Below are 16852 nucleotides of genomic sequence, written 5' to 3'. Positions count from 1 at the left end.
ATTACCTTTCTTACAAGCCTCTATTATTTCTTGATTTATACTCTGTCCTACAGTATGGCTACTATTTGAGGGCCTATAGACCACTCTCACCAGTGACATTTTACTCTTAATGGCCCAGAAATTCGGGTCCCAATGCGTGAGTACGCACGGGGTACTCACGCGTAGGCCCAATGAAAGTGCCGGTTTTGGGCATGCACAGCGCATGTGCGGGAAACTGGCACTTCCGTTCCCTTGAAAGAAGGGGTTGACAGGTGGAACGTGTGCGCCGGAGAGGCAGCGCGTGCGCATCGAACTTACGTTTTTTTTCCAGGTTTTTCCGAAAGGGTAAGTCTCCAGCAGTTACACTTTTAAAAAGCAGGCACAAGGCCTGCTTTTAACAAGGTAAGTGGTGAATTAATTAAAATTAAAACATTTTTTCCACAGGTTTATTATTTTTAAATACTTTAAAGAAACGTAAGTTTATTTTTAGCCCCGTTAGAAAATGTAATTAATTTTTTCAAAAATTTAAATTATTGTTTTCATGTAATTTATAGTTATTTTAAAAATGTGATGTTTTAAAAAAAAATTATTTGAAGTTTTAGTGATGTTTTGGGGCTTATAGTATTTATAGGTTTGACAGCTCGTCCTGTCAAACTTATGAATGAAGCATTCCCTGCTACCATTGGCTCTCCATGGCCCACGTGATCCCAGAGGACGCATCGAACTAACTGCGCCCCTGGGATACGCAAGCACTGCGCGCCGGCAGTTGGAGCAGGCCCAGGATCAGAATCCCACGCGGGCCCACAGCTGAACGTCCGGCGCGCTAGGCAAGTGCAGGTCAGGGGCTTGCACCCGCGGGAAGCCCCCGACCTGAATTTCTGGGCCATTATTTCTTATCTCCACCCAAACTGATTCTATGTCTTGATCTTCTAGACGAATATCATTTCTCATTACTGCACTGATCTCATGTCTTATTAACAGAGCTACACCACCTCCTTTTCCTTTCTGCCTATTCTTACGAAATGGCAAATACCCCTGAATATTCAGTTCCCAGCCTTGGTCAGCTTGCAACCATGTCTCTGTAATGGCTATCAGATCATACCCATTTCATTTCTATTTGTGCTGTCAACTCATCAATCTTGTTCCGAATGCTGCGTGTGTTCAGATATGGAGCTTTTAATGTTGTCTTTTTACCATTTTTCCCTACTCTGACCCCTCTTTCTGATGCACTCTTATGTGTATACGCTCTGTCCTTTCCTGTCACACTCTAGTTATCATTATCCCTATCCTGCACTTTTGCCTTCTCATTTTTCTTTGACTTTTTTAATAACCGCTCAGTGTATCCCTCCCCCCCACTATTTAGTTTAAAGCCCTGTAACTTAAATAATATATTTATTTTATTTTGAAAGTGTGTGCTATTAATAGAATACACATCAATGAACAGTGGATTGATTACATAGGATATTGTATTTCGAAAAAGCTTTGCAACTTACATGCATGTCTCTTATCACATTGGTATTCTTGAGTTATGATATATCCTGTGAGTTTCATTGTTAATTGCTATACTGTTTGCATACATATAAATTTGACTTATTTGGCACCATACTTGTCTTTTGGTAGAAGATTGTGGGCTTAAGTGCCATACCAGAATTCGGGTACCTAATATTGGCTGACACTCCAGTGACTTATTGAGAGAGTTCTGCAACTAAAGATCCTGTCTACCTTTATAGGTGGATATTAAAAAAAAAAGGTGCAATGAGTAGATGACAGGTTTGAAAAAGAAATCTGAACCTATCCAGTTAATTTAAAAGCTTTTCACTGCAATATCATAAGCAATGCTTCACAAAACCATCTCAAATGGAAAAGTCTCCCTTTTTAGAAACACTCAGGAAAACAAAACAAAACTTGTTCCTCTTCCACATCTACAAATGCAAAATAGGAATAATTCTCTCTAGACTGGTATAGTCATATATAGTCATATGACTGGCAAAGCTGTAGAAATCACTGATAGCTATCAAACAGATTTGGGCTAAGGATGAAATATGATTAAAGTATCAGTGAAATGTTGTACTCAATTATGGACAGTTGCTGAAAAAAAATACACTTTGCGGACTGAGTCGCACTTTCCGGAAATATTCAGTCTTTCAGCCGAACCAAAGTTTATCCCAATTCCTCTGGTAGGGATATTACATTCTGGATAGTCTGAGACACTTCCAGATTTACCATGGCCTTTACCAACTAAATGTGTCAGTTGTCTCTGAATAATCCCAATGTGTGTGGATGGATTAAACTGTTTTGCAGCTTTGGGAGACATAACCATATCAGTTATTATAGACTTAATGGTTTGCGCAACAATTTCAGGCCTAAACTTTCTGAACCTTGTTTAGAATGTTTTTTCTACTCCTAGTCAATTTCCTGTTGGGAGTTAAGACTAAATGTAGTCTTCAGGTGAAGTGGGGTTAGAGGGAAGGGCAAACTGGCCCAGCACATGCAGATATAATTCAGATCCCGTTCATATATTCTGTCTTTATTTGATTTTTCCATCATAAGTTCGAATGTCTACATTTATAAAGAGAACTGATCTATATAGTTAAAAGTGCTATGCCTAGTATGTTACATCCAATCTTTCCAAGGCATCTCATTTCAAAAGTGTCATATTTCAGAGCATCAGACCTCAGGATGTCATACCTCAAAGTGCCAAACATCCACAGAGCAAAAATTAGTGAGTAGCTGAAATAAGCATTTGTGTCATTGGTGGACAAATCCCCAGGGCCTGATAACATGCATCCTAGGGTACTGAAGGAGGTGGCCCTAGAGATAGCGGATGCACTAAGGATGATTTTTCAGAATTCATTAGACTCGGGAACAGTGCCGATGGATTGGAGGGTAGCTAACGTTACCCCACTATTCAAAAAGGGGGGTAGGGAAAAAGCAGGTAATTACAGACCTGTAAGCCTTACATCAGTTGTGGGCAAAATGCTGGAGTCCATCATTAAGGATGAAATAGCGGAGCACTTAGCAAATGGGGACAGGATAGGACAGAGTCAACATGGATTTACAAAGGGTAAATCGTGCTTGACTAATCTATTGGAATTTTTTGAGGGAGTAACTGGTAGAATAGATGGGGGAGAGCCAGTAGATGTGGTGTACCTGGACTTCCAAAAGGCCTTCGATAAGGTCCCACATAAAAGATTAGCATGGAAAATTGAGGCTCATGGGATAAAGGGGAAAGTTTTGGCGTGGATAGGGAACTGGCTGTCAGATAGAAAACAGAGAGTTGGAATAAACGGCTCATTTTCTGAATGGCAGGCAGTAACAAGTGGGGTACCACAGGGATCTGTCCTGGGCCCCCAGCTGTTCACAATTTACATTAATGATCTGGATCAGGGAGTCGGATGCAGCATTTCCAAATTTGCAGACGACACTAAACTAGGAGGGGGGGTGGGCTCAGAGGAAGAGACCAGGAAGCTCCAGAGCGATTTGGACAGACTGGGCGATTGGGCGGATAAATGGCAGATGCACTATAATGTGGACAAGTGCGAAGTTATCCACCTTGGGTGCAGGAACGGGAGGGCAAATTATTATTTAAATGGCAATAGATTGGGAGAGGGGGAAGTACAGAGAGACCTGGGTGTTCTTGTACACCAGTCACTGAAGGCGAGCATGCAGGTGCAACAGGCAGTCAAGAAGGCAAACGGTATGCTGGCCTTCATAGCAAAAGGGTTAGAATACAGGAACAGGGATACCTTGCTGCAGCTGTACAGGGCACTGGTGAGACCACACCTCGAGTACTGTGTACAGTTTTGGTCGCCTCATCTGAGGAAGGATGTTCTTGCCATGGAGGGGGTGCAGCGGCGATTCACCAGGCTGATACCAGGAATGGCGGGAATGACCTATGAGGAGAGACTATGTAGTTTAGGGATGTACACACTGGAGTTTAGAAGATTGAGAGGGGACCTCATAGAAGTGTATAAAATTCTGACAGGTCTAGACAGACTGGATGCAGAAGGAATGTTTCCCTTGGCGGGTGAGAACAGAACTAGAGGACATAATTTAAGGATAAGGGCTAAACCATTTAGGACAGAGATGAGGGGGAATTTCTTCACTCAGAGAGTGGTGAACCTGTGGAACTCATTGCCACAGAGGGCAGTGTACGCCAGCTCATTAAATATATTTAAGAGGGAATTAGATATATTTCTACGGGCAAAAGGGGTTAAGGGTTACGGAGAGAAGGCGGGGACGGGATACTGAATTAAAGGATCAGCCATGATCTCATCGAATGGCGGAGCAGGCACGAAGGGCCGAATGGCCTACTCCTGCTCCTATCTTCTATGTATCTATGTATCTATGTGTGTTAAAATCAGAGCCGTATTAAGAATTCTTGGGGCCCTTGGAACTAAGAAAATTTGGGGCTACTCCACAGCATCCCTCCCCCCCACCCCGGCACAACTTGCTCCCAGATCCATTAAAATACAAGCGTGTTATAATGGGGGCCCCCCATATTTATATGTTAATCCGCCCCTGGTTAAAATGTCAAACATCTGACGAAATGTGAATGAATTAAAGCATAATGAGGAATGAACAGAAAATGAGAGATCAAAGCCATCATATATAAACTAGCAAAGAGCAGAAATTGCTCACATAATTTCTTCACACTCTTTGTCTCTCAGTTTTATTCGTTATCTGGGTGAGCAGCTAGAAATAGCAGAAGACACTAAAATCCACATTAGAAAAAAATAATTAAACACTCAAAAATTGATTTTTTAAAATATTCTTACTCATAAGATTGTTTTTTCTTAATGTTAGAAATGCTTACAATATTGTCCCCCAGATAGTCCTGCCCTTCTATCAGCGGCATGGATTAGCAATTTCACCTGGTTAGGCATTTCCCACTGTGACTGACAAATTCAATGGCCCGGAATTTGTGGTGAGCAGTGAAGCAAAGGCGTTTGCCGCTGGCCCCGAAGTAAGCTTCGCACAAAGATCTTGCGAGCTCTGTGTTGATAATTTAGGGTTTTCCGACATGAAATTGAAATCAACGGAAATGAATGAGGATTGCCAGCGAAGAGTTGCTGTGATGTCAACAAGCTGTCTCAGCAGCCAATCAAAATGCAGAATTCTTGCAGACAGCGAACCAGGAAATGGGTAAGCTCCTAAAATTCTAACTTTTTAAAAATGTTACAGAGAGCAAAACAAAGATTGGGGCTCTCAGATAGGGAAAAAGCAAACCTGAAATAAAAAGGAACAAACTTAAATTGTTTTTATTTTTTTAAATAATTTTCTTTAAATTTTTTATTTTTATTAAAATGGATAAATTTAACACTGCACAAAATTAAAATTAGTATTTCAGAGCCATAACCTTTGTTTAGCAGTCAATACGCTATTAAAACCCCAGTTACACCTAATCCCTTTGAGTCTAACTTTTAATGGGGTATTTAATAGCGTAATTACCGTGGAAGAGCCTAAGTTTTCATTCGTTTCCATGATTTGAGAGATTTCACTGATTGCTGGCTCTGTGGGGGCGGGCAGAGTGCGGCCTGGGGAGGAGCAGTGAATGACAGACCGCAACTTCAGGATTTCCGTGTTAGGCTGCACATGCGCTAAATCCTGAAGTTGCGGTCTGTTTTAAAGGCAAAATGACGGCGAACACTGCCAGGTTGCTGTCATCAGGATTGTAAATTCCGGGCCTGTGTGTGAGAGAAAGATATGTTATAGGAGTTGTACTTATCACCTTGTTCTGTGCACCAATATCACATGACAACCAGGCTTTAAAAGGTCAGAGGAGTTCTGGATCCTATGGCGAAAATCTACGTGTGAGGGAGAGATGCAGATTTCACTTGCTCCTGTGGAACTACAATACCCACAATGCACTGTGCCAAACGACGCAAAGCAATTCCAAAATCAAACGTAAAGTGTGAGTGCTAATTTTTTTCCGCAGCGTTCTGTCACGAAATAAAAATTAATTGCAAATGGTGTTGTTTGGAATGCGATGCTTTTATATTGCTGAAGGGGCAAGTTTTTGCAGGAGTTAAAGGGTGTTTGAGTAGTTTTGATGCTGAGCTTGTGCATTGGTTCAAATCAGTCAGTCAGCCCGGCCCAGACGATGGTGAAGGACCGATCATCTGTTGAGGTGCAGATCACTGGAGCCTTGATTGTAAAAACACTGCCTGGGCACTGCTGCGCCATTGATGGCTTCAGTGAGAGCTTCCCATCCACTGTGGGGAGTAAGGGCCAGATAAAAATACTCTATAGTCATGCAATAACGGAAGGTCCTAGGGGGAGTGTTTGCTAGTGCTCTGGGGGAGGGTTTAAACTGAAATGGCAGGGGGTTGGGAACCTGAGCGGGAAGACAGAGGAAAGGGAAACAAGGATAAAAGCAAAAGACAGGAAGGAGAAAAACAAAAGTGGCAGACAGAGAAATCAAGGGTTTAAATCAAACACGGCCACAGCAAATAATAATTCTAAAAGACCTAAGAGTGTTAAAAAAACAAGCCTGAAGGCTTTGTGTCTTAATGCGAGGAGCATTCGGAAAAAGGTGGATGAATTAGCTGTGCAAATAGAGGTAATCGAATATGATATGATTGGGATTACGGAAACATGACTCCAGGGTGGCCAAGGCTGGGAACTCAACATCCAGGGGTATTCAATATTCAGGAAAATAGGCAAAAAGGAAAAGGAGGTGGGGTAGCATTGCTGGTTAAAGAGGGGATTAACATAATTGTAAGGAAGGATATTAGCTCTGATGATGTGGAATCTGTATGGGTAGAACTGAGAAATACCAAGGGGCAGAAAACGTTAGTGGGAGTGGTATGTAGACCTCCAAACAGTAATGCGGAGATCGGGGATGGCATTAAAAGGGAAATTAGAGAAGCGTGCAATAAGGGCACAGCAGTTATCATGGGTGACTTTAATCTACATATAGATTGGGCTGACCAAATTAGTAACAATACTGTGGAGGAGGAATTCCTAGAGTGTATGCGGGATGGTTTCCTGGACCAATATGTCGAGGAACCAACTAGAGATCAGGCCATCTTAGACTGGGTATTATGTAATGAGAAAGGATTAATTAGCAATCTTGTTGTGCGAGGCCCCTTGGGTCGGAGCGATCATAATATGATAGAATTCTTCATTAAGATGGGGAGTGAAGTAGTTGACTCAGAGACTAGGGTCCTGAATTTAAATAAAGGAAACTACGATGGTATGAGGCACGAGTTGGGTAGGATTGATTGGGGAATGTCACTCAAAGGGTTGATGGTGGACAGGCAATGGCAAACATTCAAAGATCGCATGGATGAACTACAGAATTTGTTCATCCCTGTTTGGCATAAAAATAAAACAAAACAGGTGACTCAACCGTGGCTAACAAGGGAAATTAGGGATAGCATCAGATCCAAGGAGAGGACATATAAATTGGCCAGAAAAAGCAGTAAACCTGAGGATTGGGAGCAATTTAGGATTCAACATAGGAGGACAAAGGGATTAATTAAGAGGGGGAACATAGAGTATGAGGGTAAGCTTTCAGGGAACATAAAAACTTACTGTAAAAGCTTTTATAGATCTGTGAAGAGAAAAAGATTGGTGAAGTCAAGCGTAGGTCCCTTGCAGTCAGAATCAGGGGAATTTATAATGGGGAACAAAGAAATGGCAGACCAATTAAATACATACTTTGGTTCTGTCTTCACAAAGGAGGACACAAATAACCTCACAGAGATGTCGGGGAACATAGGGTCTAATGAAAGGGAGGAACTGATAGAAATCAGTATTTGTAGGGAAATGGTGTTAGAGAAATTGACGGGATTGAAGGCCGATAAATCCCCAGGGACTGATAATCTACATCCTAGGGTACTTAAGGAAGTGGCCCTAGAAATAGTAGATGCATTGCTGGTCATCTTCCAAAATTCGATAGACTCTGGAACAGTACCCATGGATTGACGGGTAGCTAATGTTACCCCACTGTTCAAAGAAGGTGGTAGAGAGAAAACAGGGAATTACAGACCGGTAAGCCTGACATTGGTAGTGGGGAAAATGCTAGAGTCCATTATAAAGGATGTAATAGCAGAGCACTTGGAAAACAGTGACCAGATCGGACAAAGTCAACATGGATTTACAAAAGGTAAATCATGCTTGACTAATCTACTGGAATTTTTTGAGGATGTAACTGGTAAAATAGATAAGGGAGAACCAGTGGATGTGGTGTATTTGGACTTTCAAAAGGCTTTCGATAAGGTCCCACATAAGAGATTAGCGTGTAAAGTTAAGGCACATGGGATTGGGGGGCAAGGTATTGACTTGGATAGAGAACTGGTTGGCAGACAGAAAGCAAAGAGTTGGAATAAATGGCTCTTTTTCCGAATGGCAGGCAGTGACTAGTGGGGTACCGCAGGGATCGGTCCTTGGACCCCAGCTATTCACAATATATATTAATGATCTGAACGAGGGAACTAGATGTAATATCTCCAAGTTTGCAGACGACACAAAGCTGGGTGGGCGTGTGTGCTGTGAGGAGGATGCCGAGAAACTCCAGTATGATTTGGACAGGTTGGGTGATTGGGCAGAAGCATGACAGATGCAATATAACGTGGATAAATGCGAGGTTATCCACTTTGGTGTCAAAAACAAGGCAGCAGATTATTATCTGAATGGCAATAGATTGGGAGAAGGGGAAGTGCAACGAGACCTGGGCGTCCTTGTGCACCAGTCGCTGAAGGTAAGCATGCACGTGCAGCAGGCGGTTAAGAAGGCAAATGGTATGTTGGCCTTCGTAGCGAGAGGGTTTGAGTACAGGAACAAGGATGTCTAGCTGCAGTTGTCCAGGGCCTTGTTGAGACCACATCTTGAGTATTGTGTGCAGTTTTGGTCGCCTTATCTGAAGAAGGATGTTCTTGCCATGGAAGCAGTTCAGCGAAGATTCACCAGGCTGATACCTGGGATGGCAGGAATGACGTATGAGGAGAGATTGGGTCAATTGGGCTTGTACTTGCTGGAGTTTAGAAGAATGTGAGGGGATCTCATTGAAACTTATAAAATTCTAACAGGACTAGACAGACTCGATGCAGGAAGGATGTTCCCGATGGTCGGGGAGTCCAGAACCAGGGGTCACAGTCTAAGGATAAGGGGTAAGCCATTTAGGACAGAGATGAGGAGGAATTTCTTCAGCCAGAGAGTGGTGAACCTGTGGAATTCTTTACCACAGAAGGCAGTAGAGGCCAATTCATTAAATATATTCAAGAAGGAGTTGGATATATTTCTTAAGGCTAAGGGGATCAAGGGATATGGGGAGAAAGCAGGGACAGGGTACTGAATTTGGATGATCAGCCATGATCTCATTGAATGTTGGAATAGGCTCGAGGGGCCGAATGGCCGACTCCTGCTCCTATCTTCTATGTTTCTATGAAGGAGCCCGATTTAATAATATAATAAAGAGCTGGGAATTAGGCATTTTGGGGGAGGATGAACTTACTTGCAGATTAAGTAAGTTTTGTAAAGTAGCAGGCGAATGTATCTGAATTCTGTACCTATTAGTTAAAATATGTAGCAATTTTACCTTGTGTCAGCCATGTGATACATTGTTTGAGGAAGTTTGTTCGCTAGATTAAAGCAATAGGTGAACTAATGCCTTATTTCGGCTGCAGCCATCAAAAGCCACAACAGACCACTCGTGTAACACCACCTGAGACCCACTGGTACATTTAAAAATGTTTGATTTTGGTTATTTGTGGAGTGTGTTGAGACATAAAATGCTGCGATAGCAAAATACTGCGGATGCTGGAATTCCGAAATAACAACAGAAAATGCTGGAAAAGCTCAGCAGGCCAGGCAACATCCGTGGAGAGAGAAATAGAGTCAACGTTTTGAGTCAAACCCTTAGTCAAGACTCTTGACGAAGGGTTTCGACCTGAAACGTTGACTCTATTTCTCTCTCCACGGATGTTGCCTGGCCTGCTGAGTTTTTCAAGCATTTTCTGTTGTTATTTCATAAAATGCTGCCTTTTATTACACACAGGAGTGAAGGCAAACAGCAACCTAAGTTGCGTTCTGACAGTTTCTCAATTTCGTGAAATAGTGCCCCGCACGTCCTTTTTGCGTGGAGGCAATTATATATTGGTCTGTCCTGGCCAATATTTATCCCTCAATCAACATAACAAAACACAGGTTATCTGGTCATTATCACATTGCTGTTTGTGGGAGCTTGCTGTGCGCAAATTGGCTGCCGGCGTTTCCCACATCACAACAGTGACTACACTTCCAAAAAGTACTTCATTGGCTGTAAAGCGCTTTGAGACGTCCGGTGGTCGGGAAAGGCGCTATGTAAATGCAAGTCTTTCTGTGGAACGGACCATTGCATTGTCTGAACGCAGCAACTGTGGAGGCGCGATGAATGAGACAGAAGCAGCGTAATCTCCGGCGTTGCCCCTAGTGACGTTTCGCACTGCGCACAATCGGCGTGAGACGGTGCGTGATGAGGGAGCGCCGTGTCTGCAGCTTATTTACAGCACAGCCTTCACGTTCAGGGCGGAACAGTCGAGTGTGACCTTTCAAAGGCGATATTGTAATACCCCAAGGGTTTCAGACGCACATTCCGAATGCCTCGCTTGCAGAGGTAGCTGCGAGAAGCAAGCTGGACTGATTTTGCAGCCTCTCTCAGCCCCAGCAGGTCTCTCTGCCAGCTGGGATTTTTGTCATCAGCAGGCCCGAAGAGCTGAGTTGCCCCCGTTGTGAGGGTTGTTGTGACTGTCAGCGCGCACCCTGAACAGGTACAGGCTAATTCTGCACTTCAGAGTGACTCTCATTTCGCCAGTAAGTGTTGTTAGACCAACCCTGATTGCGTAAACGGCCTGTGTATTTCTGTTATTTATATCCTCAACGGAGGCGTTCAACTTGTACACGTGTGTTGTACTTGCAATTCATTTTGGGATTTGTAGTTTTTGTTGCATTCTTTGGGTGGGGGTGGGGCACCTGTGGCATTGCGAAGGGTTTGTTTCAACTAGAAACAATGACCTTTATTAACTTCTGTGTTTTGTACTGTATTATTTATGTTTATAAATTAGCCATAATTTAGGAAGAGGAAGACTAGGAAACGAATTTTCGTTTCTTTTGTAAATATATTACATTTTAGGGCTTGTAATACGGTATTTATGTATCATGAGAGATGACACTGGTAACTGCTGAGTTGGACAGCCCCTAAACCTGACTGGGACCAGGGTCCTAGTGGCGAGGATAAATAGGACTGTGGAAAGGACTTCAAACCAGTAAGGTGGGGGTGGGGGTTGGGTAGAAGTAATAGTAAGAAGGGATGATAGTAATGATCAGAGTACAAAATGCAATAAAGGGTAACGGCCCAGATTTTTGCAGGGCCAATGATGGCAAACGCTGCTGTAAGCCCTCAGAATGGCCCCACAAGTTCCAGGGTTCCGCATGCATTGCGCACGCGCGGAAACCCAGAACTTGCAATCTGTCACAGTTCGCCTCGACAAATTGTCCGCACGCACGGCCCAAACATTTTCTAGGCCCCTCATAATTTTATACACTTCAATAATGTCTCCCCTCAGCCTCCTCTGTTCCAAGGAAAACAGACCCAGCCTATCCAGTCTTTCCTCATAGCTAAGATTCTCTCCTCCCAGCAACATCCTTGTAAATCTCCTCTGTACCCTCTCTAGTACAATCACATCTTTCCTGTAATGTGGTGACTAAAACTGCACGCCTAACTAGTGTTTTTATACGGTTTTCAAGCGTAGGGCCTGCTTTTACCAGCGTAAGGGTTAAAATAAATGATAAATTAACATTTTAAAAATGATTAAAGCATACAAACATTTAAAATTAGTTTATGTAAATTTTGGTCAGGATTAAAATGTTTAAAATTATTCTTCAAAAAATAAATGTTTATTTTAAGTGCTTAATTAAAGGGACTTTTAATTTTGAATATGGGAATATTTTTTAATAGAATTGTGATAATTTTTGGGGATTTCTCATAAGCTTATGGGGATTCTGTTCTTGAATCCCCATAAGCTTATGAGGAACCCCCTTTCTAATTGGTTGACCTGGCCCATGTGATCCCAGGGATCCTTCCTAACTGCCTGCGTCCCTGGGATCTGTGAGCTTTACGCAGCCTGCAGGCCCAGGACCCGTAGTCTCCGAAGCCTGGGAGCCAGCAGGTAGGTTTGTAATTTTTTTCAGGTCGGAGACGTACTCTGGAGGTACGCCCCTGACTGCAAATTTTGGGCCAGTATAAATACTCTGGGTACAGAAAAGGTTATGGTAAGTAACAATAAAATCTTTAATAAAAATAAAGCAAGTGTGATGAAAAATAAAAACATATTAAATTCCTGGTATAACAATGTACAAAGAGCATCAGCAACATGTGTTCACAGTCAAAAAATGTGACCAGAGCACCATCAGGCCATATGTCAGGGTGGAGCCAGTTACCCAAATAAGAGCTCTGTACACGCATACACGTAGCATAAGGAATAAAACAGTGGGTTCGAAGCTCAAGTTCAGCTTAATTTGATGTAGCAGTCATTGCAAAGACTTAGGAACAAGCTGGGAGCTAAATGTTCCAGGTTATAAGATCTTTAGAAAGGCCTGGCAATGCCTCGATTTAAAAATTCTCAGCCTTGTTTTCAGATTCCTCCATGGCCTCGCTCCTCCAGCCATACAACCCTCCGAGATCTCTGTGCTTCTCCAATTCTGGCCTCTTGCACATCCCGATTTTCATCGTTTCACCATTGGTGGCTGTGCCTTCAGCTGTCTGGACCCTAAACTCTGGAATTTCCTCCCTAAACCTCTCCGCCTCTCTAAGATGCTCCTTAAAACCTACGCCTTTGACCGACTTTTGGTCACCTGTCCTAATATCTCCTTATGTGGCTCGGTGTCACATTTTGTTTGATAACGCTCCTGTGAAGCGGCTTGGGACTTTTTACTGCATTAATTGCGCTGCATTAATGCAAGCTGTTGTTGACTGAGAAAGGAGGAGTAGTAACAATATTGATAAAAGACAAAATTCCTGCAGTAGAAAGAAGGCATTTCAGTAAGGGTGAGCGGGCAGTGGAAACACTGGGTAGAATTAGGGAGTAGCAAGGGATGCAAGACTGGAATGCGGTGCCTCAAATGGTGGTGGAAGCAGATTCATTAGTAACTTTCAAAAGGGAATTGGATATTCACTTGAAAAGGAAAAAAATGCTGGGCTATGGGGAAAGAACAGGGAAGTGAGACTAATTGGATAGCTCTTTCAAAGAGCTGGCACAGGCACGATGGACTGAATGGCCTCCTTTTGTGCTGTATGATTGAGTTGTCTACAGACCTCCTAATAGTAGTGATGTAGTGGTGGGCTGAATAAGTACAGAGACCAGAGCAGCCTGTAAAGCCTACGGATATAATGGGTGATTTTAATTTTCACATACACTGGGAGAAGCAGAAGAGCGCAAGTCGTAAAGACGGTGAATTTCTAGAGTGTAATCGGGACAGTTTTCTGGAATAATATTTTAGAACCGACAAGTGAACATGCCATACCAGATTTAATGATGGGTAACTAGACAGAATTAGTTAACAATTGGACATTAACTCTCTAAAGTTCTTGAACATGTTGTCGCCTCCCAAATCCGTGCCCATTTTCCCCAAAACACCTTGTTTGATCCCTCCAATCAGGCTTCCGCCCTGCCACAGTACCGAAACGGCTCTTGCCAAGGTCACAAAAGGCCCAGAATTTGCGGTCGGCGGCAAATGCGCTGGTGGCCCTGAAGTACACTTCGCACAAGGATCTCGTGATCCCTGTGTCAAGAACTTCGGGTTTTCCCACCTTCAATTCAAATCAACGGAAGTTAGTGGGGATCCCCGCGTGCGAACTGCTGTGATGTCAACAGGCTGTCTGAGCAGCCAATCAAAATGCAGAATTCTCACCGACAGCGAACAAGTAAAACTCTTAAAACTCTAACTTTTGAAAAATGTTCGAGAGAGCAAAATAAAGATTGAGATTGCCTTCTCGCATGGGGAGAAAAGGCAAACCTGAAGTAAAGATGGACACACTTTAAAAAACATTAAAAACATTTTTTTTGAAAAGGTTCTTAATGTAAATTTTTATTAAAATGGACATATTTCATACTGCACAAAATTAAAATTAGTTTTCCAGGGCCTTAACATTTGTTTAACACTAAATGCGGTCAAAACCCCAGTTACACCTAATCCCTTTCGATCTAACTTTCAGTGGGGAATTTAACAGTGTACTTGCTGCGGAATTGCCGAAGTTTTCGTCCGTTTCAATGATTTGGCTGATTACATGGATTGCCGGTTCTGTGGGCGGAGGGCACAGCGCAGCCTGTTTCAGAGCTGTCAATGACCGACCGCAACTTTGGGAGTTCCGCATGCGCCAAATCCTGAAGTTGCGGCCAGTTTCAAAGGCGGAATGACGGCGAACCGTGCCAGTTCACCGTCATCCTGAATGCAAATTCCGTCCGGGCCGACATCCTAATTGACTGCGACAAAGGTAAACTATCCCTTCTCATCCTTGACCACAAAATTCTGCTCCAACGCCTCTCCACCGTCGTCAAGCTGGATGGGACAGCACTCGCCTGGTTCCATTCCTATCTTTCCAGCCGTAGCAATAGAATTACCTGTAATGACTTCTCCTCCCGCTCCCACACGGTCACCTCTGGTGTCCCCCCAACGATCTATCCTTGGCCCCCCTCCTAGTTCTCATCTACATGCTACCCCTTGGCGACATCATCCAAAAACAAAACATCAGTTTCCACATGTATGCTGATGATAACCAGTTCTACATCATCCGGCGACACAACTTGAGTTTTCACATGTACGTTGGTGATACCGAGCTCTACCTCTCTCGAACTCTCCACCATCTCTATACTGTCAGACTGCTTGTTCGACATCCAGCACTGGATGAGTAGAAGCTTCCTCCAGTTAAATATAGGGAAGACCGAAGCCATTGTCTTTGGTTCACACCACAAATTCCGTTCACTTTTTACTGATTCGATTTCTCTCCCTGGCAACTGTCTGAGGCTGACCAAGTCTGTTCGCAACCTTGGTGTCATATTTGATCATGCATTGTGCTTCCTACCTATTATCTGTTCCATCACTAAGACCGCCCATTTCCACCTCCGTAACATCACCTGTCTCTACCCTTACTTCAACTTATCTGCTGCCGAAACCCTCATCCATGCCTTTATTACTTCTAGACTTGCCTATTCCAGTGCACTCCTGGCCAGCCTCCCTAGTTCTACCCTCTATAAACTTACTATCCAAAACTCTGCCACCCATGTCCCCTGTGCTCGCTGACCTACTTTGGCTCCCAGTTAAGCAACGCCTCGATTTTAAAATTCTCATCCTTGTTTTCAAATCCCTCCATGACCTCACCCCCTCCTTATCTCTGTAATCTCCTCCAGCCCTATAATCCCCCTAGATCTCTGCGCTCCACCTGTTCTGGCCTTTTGAACATTGCCAATTTTAATTGTGCCTTCAGCTGCCTAGGTCCTAAGCTCTGGAATTCCCTCCCTAAATCTCCCTCTCTACTTCTCCTTCTTCCTTAAAACCTATCTCTTTGACCAAGTGTTTGGCCATCTGGCCTAACATCTCCTTGTGTGGCCCTGTGTCACATTTTGTTCTCTTGTTGCTAACGCTCCTGCGAAGTGCCTTGGGACATGTTATTATGTTATTAAAGGCATATATAAATATATAAGTGGTTGTTATTAAACGAATGTCCTGCAAATAGTGATCATAATATGATCGAATTTGATACTATGTGTGAGAGGGAGTGTCACAAACCAAGGTTGTATTTTGAAGTGCTGAGACATAAATTGACCATAGTAAACTGGCTGACTTGTTAACTGGTAAACTTACAGAAAAATATTCAAGAAAAAAGCTTCACTTAGTTAAGTTAAGCTTAACTTATTGTAGTTAAGCGACCATAGTCAACAAATGAGGTAGAGACCTTCAAGTAAACACTCTAATCAAGGTTATTAAAGCAAAAATAAGACAATTCAACAGCAACAACGTGTATTTATGTAGCACCTTTTAATGTAGTAAGATGTCCCAAGGTGCTGCACAGGAGTATTATAAGGCACAAAATTTGCCCGAGCCACATTAGGAGAAATTAGGGCAGGTGACCAAAAGCTTGGTCAAAGAGGTAGGTTTTAAGGAGCGTCTTAAAGGAGGAAAGAGAGGTAATGAGGCGGAGAGGTTTAGGCAGGGAATTCTAGAGCTTGGGGCCTAGGCAACAGAAGGCATGGCCACCAAAGGTTGAGCGATTATAATCAGGGATGCTCAGTAGGGCAGATTTAGAGGAGCGCAGATATCTTGGTGGGGTCAAATGTGACACCAAGGTTGCGAACAGTGTGGTTCAGCCTCACAGATGTTGGGGAGAGGGATGGAGTCGGTGGCTAGGGAACGGAGTTTGTGGCGGGGACTGAAAACAGTGGCTTCGGTCTTCCCAATATTTAATTGGAGAAAATTTCTGCTCATCCAGAACTGGATGTCGGACAAGCAGTGTGTCAATTTAGAGGCCGTGGAGGGGTCGAGAGAAGAGGTAGTGAGATAGAGCTGGGTGTCGTCTGCGTACATGTGGAAACTGATGCTGTGTTTTCGGATGATGGCACCAAGGGGCAACATGTAGATGAGCAATAGGAGGGGGCCAAGGACAGATCCTTGGGGGACACCAGAAGTAACGATGTGGGTGTGGGACGAGAAGGCGTTGCAGATGATTCTCTGGCTACGATTAGATAGACATAGACATAGAAGATAGGAGTAGGCCATTCGGCCCTTCGAGCCTGCTCCGCCATTCAACGAGATCATGGTTGATCATCCAAATTCAGTACCCTGTCCCTACACCGACAGCCATCCCACCTGATGCGCCATCAATTACTCAAAAGAC

General features: G+C 43.4%; 1 protein-coding gene across 5 annotated transcripts in view; it reads left to right on the top strand.

Moving 5' to 3' along the window:
- Positions 1 to 10365: 10365 nt before the first annotated feature.
- The window catches only part of hdac11 (histone deacetylase 11), a 125127-nt gene continuing 118640 nt past the window's right edge, over positions 10366 to 16852 (top strand). Inside the window, exon 1 of one of the 5 annotated variants that reach the window (XM_086001707.1) lies at positions 10366 to 10733. The gene's annotated coding sequence lies outside the window, so the exon portion shown is untranslated. Of the gene's footprint in view, positions 10777 to 16852 lie in introns of all 5 variants that reach the window. The other 4 variants (XM_086001708.1, XM_086001709.1, XM_086001711.1 and 1 more) reach the window with 4 other exon arrangements.

This window comes from Somniosus microcephalus, chromosome 11, assembly GCF_052327205.1.
Source record: "Somniosus microcephalus isolate GS21.2 chromosome 11, FLI_Smic_1.0, whole genome shotgun sequence".
In the NCBI taxonomy this organism is placed as follows: Eukaryota; Metazoa; Chordata; class Chondrichthyes; order Squaliformes; family Somniosidae; genus Somniosus; species Somniosus microcephalus.
The sequence above is the reverse complement of the archived record's forward strand: the minus strand, read 5'-3'. Positions and strand labels throughout refer to the sequence as shown.